This window comes from Panicum virgatum, chromosome 4K, assembly GCF_016808335.1.
Source record: "Panicum virgatum strain AP13 chromosome 4K, P.virgatum_v5, whole genome shotgun sequence".
NCBI lineage: Eukaryota > Viridiplantae > Streptophyta > Magnoliopsida > Poales > Poaceae > Panicum > Panicum virgatum.
Window position 1 is genome coordinate 35,520,689 of NC_053139.1, and position 9,063 is coordinate 35,529,751.

Below are 9,063 nucleotides of genomic sequence, written 5' to 3' on the forward strand. Positions count from 1 at the left end.
CGTGTACCCGACAAAAAGCACACGACAAATACCTAGGCAGACGGCAAACTAGCGATTTCCCGTAGTGACCTCGGATCATTCTCGGCGAGCGTGACATCCGCCGTCGTCGGATCGCTGGTGGCGAGGTGCCTATCTGTCGGCCCAAAAACCAGGAGAGTCGGCCCAACGGACGCACATCCGAAGGAAGTCTTACTACACCCCAAAAACTAGCTCAAGAGGTGAGAGACTCCTCCACTTTTATGTATAGGGTTGCGGCCGAGGCCGATGCGGCTGAGGATGACGTGGCTGCCCTTGGGGACGTGGTAGCCGGAGACAGTGGCGTCGGCGAGCACGACGTGGGGCACGTTGAACGGCGCGACGGGGTGGAGGCGGAACGCCTCGCGGAGGCAGGCCTTGAGGTACCCGAGCCGCGGGATGTCGACTCCTGCACCAGCCGGTCACGGCCGACGACGCTGTCGATCTCCTCCACCGCCTCTCCGGCGCGTTCACCATCTCGGCCAGGGCCCACTCCACCGCGTTCGACGGGTTGTCCATGGCCGCCAGCATGATGTCCTGCGCCTGAGCTTTGACCTCCTTGATGGTGAGCTCCGGCTTGCCCTCGGCGTCCTCGAGGGTGATGAGCACGTCGAGCAGGTCCTCGACCTCCCGCCTCTCGCCGCTCTTCCACCGCCTCCACCGCTCGTCGATGAACGCGTCGTGCAGCCTGGTTAGCTTCTCGTTGGCCTCCATGACCATCTCCTCGTGGCCGTCGAGGTCGAGGCCCTGCAGCCATGGTAGGTAGTCGGAGACGCAGAAGGACTGAAGGAGTAGAGGAGCCCCAGGGAAGCGAAGACTGCGTCCACGTGCTGCACTTCCAGCTGGCCAGGCCCGCGGTCGGGCCGCGGCGGCTCGCCAAAGTAGCGCCGGCCGAAGACGAGGCGGCGGACGACGTTTCCGCAGTAGTGGCGCGCGACGTGCCTGACGTCGACGGCGCCGCCTCCGCCGCCGGACCCCGCTACGGCGAGGTTGTAGACGTAGCGGGTGAGGTTGTCGGCCTCGCCGGCGCGCTGGCCGTGGAGCCACTTGTGGCGGGCGGGGCAGACAATCTCGGAGGCGAAAACGCGGCGCATCTTCCTCCACTACTCGCCGTGGGGGGACATGGCGGCGTCCGTGTAGCCCCTGCTGAATGTCCGGGAGGCCAAGGTCAGCGGCCGGGAGGCGAAGTTGGCGTCTTGCTCCTTGAGCACCGCCCGTGCGATCTTGGGCCAGGCGACGGGGATGACGTGGACGCCGCCCAGCTTCACGCAGGCGATGTCGGTGCCCGCCTTCTCCATGACGAGGTGGATCCGCCGGAACGCGGGCTTGCCGCTGAGCAGCATCTCCGGCATGTTGCCGACGAGGGGCCACGGCGTCGGCCCTGGCGGGATCGGCGCGGTGCGCGTGCTCTTTCGCCGCGGCACGAGGGTTTGGACGAGGTACACCAACATCACCATAAGGAGTAACGCTTTGATGACGACAGTGGAGGAGGGCAAGGGCGATGCTCCAAGCGATGGGGAGGCAGCGGCCACCGCCTCCATTATTGCCATGTTCAGTTTTGCAGGATGGGAGCGTATTGGAGAACTGATCGATGAGCTGCTCTTCAGCGGCCTACTCACTACTCAGTTACGATAAATACACCAGTTTGTTGGATCCCCGGGCAGAATAGCAGAGTTCTGTAGATTTGACATGGCATTATTATAGTGCTTAAGAGTTAACCTTATCAGTTAGAGAAAAATCCTGAGGTCCTCAATAAATATACGTTTATCGAATTTCTCAAAAACTTGTCTGAGTTTACTCTTCTTTCTGGATAAATATTAAAATAAATCCTTAAATTGTACACAAATAATCTAGATTATTTTCAAATAATCTAGATTATTTTCAAATAATCTAATATGATAAATAAGACATCTCAATACTTAGAAATGAGAAGACATATATGGTAGGAGGAAAGGGGTGGCAATGGCACGAATTCAAAATGACTGAAAAAATTTGTGAAAAAAATGACTGAAAATTTTTCAATAATTAGGAAAAAATGTCACCACCAATAAACGTGTTTATTGGTTTTTCAGGGTTTCTTTTTCACGGGAAACTTTTCCTCGTATGACAAGGCATCGATATTGACCGGTAGCCTTTGCATGGACTTGTGGCTAACATGCGCCCAAACCCATTTACAAACACCATGGCTATATGAGAATCTCCGAAAGACTAAACTTTTAAGATCGACAATAATGTTAGGAGGTGTTTAGATCTAGGGACTAAACTTTAATTCTCACTTTTGACACTGATTAGATGGTCAAGACGAACCTATTGATGCTAATTAGCCTATGATTAGTACATGTTTACTGTATTACAATATTATCAAATCATGATCTAATTAATTAGTATCAATGGGTTTGTCTCAAAAATTAACCTTCATTTATGCAAGTGTTTTTTCAATTAACCTATATTTAATATTTCTAATTGGTGTCCAAACATCTGGTGACGGGCAGTCCCTGTAACCAAACAACGCCTTAGTGGTGGGTCTCGTTGGACTAGCATATAAATGAAAAAACAGCATCATCGACTATTCAAGAAATTAATGTTCGCACTAAGTCTAATTGAGACTCAAATCAAGTAAACAGGTTTTATCTCGTAAGGAAAATCTAACCAATTGAGCTCGCACGTGCGTATTAATATCTTAAAATGTTCGCACGTGTGGTCACCCGCCAGTTCTATGACTTTTCAAAAAAAAAAAAGATATAGTATGTACTGTTAGATGCATGTCATGCCATTCAACCACCAGTTCTATCTTGACGAACAGCCCTCACTGCCTCACAAGCCTTATCATCGTGATAAACGCATGATCCAGCTAGTGTCTCAATTATTGCTAGCATGGGTTCGGCGTTCAGTGAGTTGTATACGTGTATGCATCCCGGCCGCTTCATGGAATGCACAGAATAGTATATAATGACGATTGTGCTAGGTGTTCTGATTCCCACGTTGTACATCTAGTCATCATGTGTTTTGTTAGGTTTTCAATCCAACCCTCAGCTTACTGTATGTGTCGAGGTCAGTACCAAGCCATATATGCCAAATTATTGGCAAATACAAGGGCAAAGAAGGTCGTCTGCAACTTTCACCGTGCATGCCTAAGGGCACCATTTATCAGTGTCCCAAATCCCTATGTTGTCGCCATCAATCCTGACCTCATTCACAGGGAGAAGAATCTTTACTAGATCCCCCCCCCCCCCAACACACACAGAGAGAGAGACTTTTCAATAATCCTCATTTTGGTTCATATAAATACCCCGGCCCCATCAAGCGGCGTCAAGGAGAATCAACACCATAACATATAGACCATCTAGTTTTTTCCTAATAATTTTTATATCTCATTTTTGGTTTATACATAAACGATTCTTTTAGTCCCGGTTGGAGGTTTCAACAAAAACTAAAGATCTCTCGCTCCCTAACCGTTGGACCCGGAACTAATGTCTATATTAGTCCCGAGGCCAAATATGATGGGGACAATTGTGCGGGATGGATGTGTCGTTTTTGTGTAGTAATGAATCAAATGCATGTATATATGTATACAAAGGTGAAAAAGAACTACCTCTCAAGGAATGCCACGCGTCTTTTCTTTGATATATTTTCAAACTCAGAAGTCCTTACATATTCGTGGATGGAAGGAGTATAAAGTGCCAAGACGACAAGTTCTATTTGTTGGTACGTGCAGCCGGCACTCTCAGCAGCCATTTGTATGGTGCACATCCAGTTTTGGGTCAGCCTTGGACGGTTACTTTTTTGTTGAGAGCCATCGCCGGATGATGAACCGTGAACGAGGAAGGCTAGCTGTTGCGTGCAGTATTCGTCACTATGCCAAAACACAATATAGAAGGCACCCCATTTAGTGGCATATCATTGAGCATCTATCAGAGCGGATTCTCTTATGTAGTTATGTCGAGTCACTGACATGTCGTCATGACATACGTCATCAAATAAGAAATCGCTGGCAAATGAATAGAAACCATAGTGGTCTGCATTACATCATCACTCACTATGCTCAAAATTTCCCCCTTGCGATCGTGCAGCTCAAATCCTTGCGATCGTGCAGCTCAAATCCTTTGGCTGGGTATAAAAAGAGTTGGGCTTCCAGGGCCGCCAGGTCGTGTGTGTGTGGCCCCTCACCAGCCGCCGCCCATCCACCGGAGTTCGAACATTAGGATCCCGCTTTTGCTTTTATGGAGGTGATTCTCTAGCTGAAATTGATTCCCTATGGTTCTTTAATATCAACTTTATGAAAAAATAATTAGGAGAAACTATTTTTTCAGCTCCCAGCTTCGTTCATTTCAGATAATCACTTCACAAAATCAGTATAGAATCACTTCTCTCAAAAAACTATTTGGTATTGCTTCTTTGGGATTCAGCTGACAAGCTGCTTTAGGAAATCTGGCAAATAGGAGCTTAATTTCCTTTATAGCCTTGGACCGAAGCGTTTCTATATTTTGATAGTATATAGATATCTGGATGACACTCAAAGTTCAATTTGTGAAGGTTTAGATCTACATTTTGAGAGAATGGAGGTCTAAATGACATAACGTGCCGAGTTTATAGACCGTCCATATATTTTACTCAACAATCCAAATATATATAAAGTCCGATTTTGACCCCTCAACTATTGAGTTTGTCCAACTTTAACCCCCAACTATGAAACCGGGTACAATGGACGCCCTAAGTTGTAATACCGTGCAAATTTAGCCCTTGTGCTCGTTTTCGGTGGTTTCAGGCTGACGTGGGGTGGTTTTGACCCGCCACGCTGGCAACGACGTGGGCCCACCCACCCAGCCTGTCGTTCTCCTCCCTCTCCCCTGCCTTTGACGCGGACGATGGCGGAGGTGCGCCAGGTCGGCGGGCCGGGGCACGAGGAGAACGGTTCCGGCGATGGGCTCCGCAAGTTCCGGCGGCGGGCGTTCCCGTCACACGACGCCACAGTGTTCGTGTTCTGGTCCCCGTTCCTGGTTCCCGTCACACCACGCCTGTGCCAGCGCCGTGCCGCGTCGTCGGCCAGCGTCTCCCCTGCTTTCGGCCGAGCTCCACCCTCTGGCCAGATTCGCAGCCACTGCGCTGTCTCCTCGCAATTCCTCGCACAAGGAGCAGCCCTGTGACCCAGTCAACCTCCCTACCACCTTGCTCCAGTCTGCCATGCCATGGAACCTTGGCGCTGGCGAGTCGTGCCCGCTCTTGCCGCCTGCTCTATTTCCAACTACTGCCGCAGCCGGGCCAAATCCGTCGCGGCCACGCTGCCATTCACCGATTCCTCCGGCGTAGGGATCCACCGCGCCCTCGCAAAGCTCCCCACAGCCGCACCCTGGCGCACCATCCGTCGGAGCTGCCTCCCCACCGGCCGCTTGCGCCGCTCAGCACCGTCCTCGCCACCACGACCACCGCTGGTGAGCTTCCCCCTCCGGTTCCCTTTTCACGTGGTGGTCCTGCCCGCAGGGCACTGGTTCCGCCTCGCCGTCCGCGGCGCGCTCCGCGATGTCGTCCTCCGCGGCGCCAGGGCTGCGGGCTCCGTACCCGGCCGCCTCAGCTTGGGCCCCACAACCCACCTGTGCCGGTCGCCTCCTCGCGCGCCCTCTGGCTGTGCGCGCCGGCCGCGTCATAGCGCGGGTCGATGGGCGCGTGTCGCCGCCATCCATTGCCTAGCGCTCACCGCCCTTTGCCCAGCGCCGCCCGCCCACCAAGGGCCGTCCGACTTGCGTTCGCCGCCCTCTGACCCTGCGCCGGACTCGCCACCGACCGCGCTGCGCCGTGCTAGCTTCCATCCGCCCAGCGCCGCCCGTCGTGGGTGCCACCAGGGAGGAGCTGCAGGAGCCGGCCTCGACGGCGGTGGCGCGAGCGTGCGGGCGTCGGACGCGGCGTCGGCGGCAACGGCAATGCTCTGCTCTGCTCCCTCTCTCTCTGAGTCTCCCCTCTGGGGATGAACCAAGTCCGTCACGTCAGTGCCACGTGTCCAATACTGCCGCCACGTCAGCACAAAACCACCAAAAATGAGCACAGGTGCCAAAGTTGCACGGTATTACAACTTAGGGTGTCCATTGTGTCCGGTTTTATAGTTGGGGGTTAAAGTTGGACAAACCCAATAGTTGATGGGTCAAAAGTGGACTCTTTCCTAAAGCTTTTTATGTTTTTTACTCTCTAGTGCTCAAATACTTTGTAACTAATGTTCCTATCCTACAATTAGCCATGAAAATTCTAGGTAATGTTCGTAGAGACTCATCTAAAATAAAAGAAAACTTGAAAAAAAAATAAATTTAGAAACATCAACCCGTGCTATTTTTTTCATTCCATACTATGTACTAAGTCTGAGTGGATCAAAATGTGGTACTAACACCTTTTTTAACTAGGATAAAGATTAGTTTACTCGCCTTACATATCAACTTTGTCTACTTAACCCACTAGATAAAACTTATGCTCATTTACTTCCTTGAACTATTTTATTTGGTCCAATCTACCTCTAATGAGATTTATCTTTTTTATTTCTCCCTGTACAAGTGGGATTTTAACTTCAATTTTTGCAAGATGGTTTAAAATATGATACACTATGTTAGAAAATATAATATGAATTTCTCATAATTATTTTTTCATTCAAAAATGCAATTTCATATTAAATATTTCTAACCTATAAAAATAAAAATATATTAATATATTTTTAACATAAGGCATCATGTACTCTATCCACTCACAAAATTTAAACTTAAAATTCAATTTGTGCAAGGAGAAATAAAAAATATTCATTAGGGGTAGATTGGACCAATTGAAATTGTTCAAGGGATTAAATTGAGCCTAAATTTTGCTCAGGGGGTTAAGCGGACACAGTGGATCTGAGCAAAATTAATCTCTATAAGAAATTATAGATCTCACGTGCATTTGAGAAATCACAAGTTTTTCTTATATGAATCTATATGAAATTAATCTCTATAAGGAAATAACAGCTCTCGATGAGATCTAGAACCTTTTAGTTTGTCTATCAGTTTTTCATTTGATCTGAACATTAGGGCAACTATATATTTCGATGTCTATATGGGTTCAAATGGGAGAAGATCAAATCCAAGTTTTATCTCTGGAAAAGCTAAGAATTCATAAGAGAATCATCTCTATCTAAATCTACACGAAATATTACAATTTTTGAATATATGTGTTGTGTGTGCAGTGATGGTGTGGGCGACTTTTGTAAATTTTGCACACCCCATAAAACATGTCAACTAACTTTTGCCATGCAGCACATTCCTCATGTGCAGATATGTACACACAAGTGGCCGACAATGATGGACCGACGATCATTTACCTGGTGTTGTTTGGATTTAGGAGGTAAACTTTAGACTATGTCACGTCAAAGAAAATCTTAATTTTTATAAGTATTAAATGAACTCTAATTACAAAACTAATTGCAAAATTCTAAGGCTAAACTGCGAGACGAATTTAATGAGATATACTAATCCATAATTAGCTGATGGTTACTGTAGCATCACTGTAGTAAATTATGGATTAATTAGGTTCATTAGATTCGTCTCGCAAATTAGCACCCATCTGTCAAAAAAATTTATAAACAGATTTTATTTAATACTCCTAAATAGTAGGATTCTTTTTGATGTGACAGAGGCTAAAAAAAAGTCATGAGAAACAAACAGGGACATAATCACACAACAGGGACTTTTATTTGCCATAATTGGATGTCCTATACTTGATTCCAGTCACAGAACAGTATAAGGATTTATTTTGTATTGTGCACATGTGCAAGAGCACGTGCGATGACATTGATATATAGAGATAGTAACCAGACTCTTATGCAGTACATGACCTAGGAAAACGAAACAACAGAAGGAAACAAAAAAAAGATAGAAGCTATGTTTGGATGGTATTCTATAAAGTTTTTAGTACATACGTAAGGCATAGAGTAGCCACAAGATATTTGAGGCCACCAATTAAGTGGAGGGCGTCACACCACGTGGAGCGCGAGTGTGTTTGAAAAGATAGAGACTGCTATATTGCGTGGCATGCATCGTATTGAACGGTGTCCTATCACATTTGTATGATGTGGATGGATGCAACTATCATGTTTTAAATGGTGTACTGCCAAATGTGCAGCAGATGCTGCAATTTGTTGGAGGAAGACCTCGTTTGGTTAGAGGTGAAAAAAGTTTCACGAAAAAAAGAATCTTGCGTGTATGGAGTATTAAACGAAGTTTATTTGTAAAATTTTTTTATATATGGATGTAACTTTACAAGCCGAATCTAATGAGACTAATTAATACATGATTAGATACAGTAGTACTACAGTAACTATGCTTTAATCATCCTCCAAACATGCGGTCAAAGGCCACGTTAGCTACGGTATTACTACAATAACTATGGTTGTGGAGGTACTTTTATAATTAGACTTCATTTAATACTTCTAATTAGTGGTCAAAGTTGCAAAAAAAAATTCGTGAAAACTTTCTCACCCCTAACCATGGTGGTTAGAGGCTTGGCACAGCTAGATGTGGGTGGTCGTAAGTGTTCATGCTAGTCATCTTCTATCGTCCTTAGCGTGAACCTTGAAACTGTGTTATTGTGTATTTAGAGAAAAAAAATATGTGAGGCTAATTTAGGTTTATTGTGCGTCTTTATATGTATTAGTATTATTAGCCTTGAATTAGGTTGAATGAGTGATGGCCCAGTATCATTTTTGTCTTGCTAGGCCATATAATTGGGCCTGTGGACGAGTGACTACATGTTTTTGTACATGGGAGTGTAGTAGACTGCTGGTGTGAAGTGCTGCTGCTAATGAATCCAATGACGAGCAGTACAGGAAACGCTAATTTACAATCACAAGATAGAACAACATTAACGAAAACACCTCCATAGTGAACAGGTTAGGTGCTGGAGTCCCAGTTGTTCTAGATCTTGTGAAAACAGATGCAGCGTCTAATCTTTGCACGGCCATGACGGTTTACATACTAGTGAAAGGTTAACAGCCCCTGGGAAAGCATGCCCACCTATTCAGAGCACAATACCAAACACACGAGG

The 9,063-nt window shown here is 46.7% G+C and overlaps 1 pseudogene; it reads right to left on the reverse strand.

Annotated features, from left to right (window-relative positions):
* Positions 1-206: 206 nt before the first annotated feature.
* On the reverse strand, positions 207-1,747 carry LOC120702173 (annotated as a pseudogene).
* Positions 1,748-9,063: the final 7,316 nt, after the last annotated feature.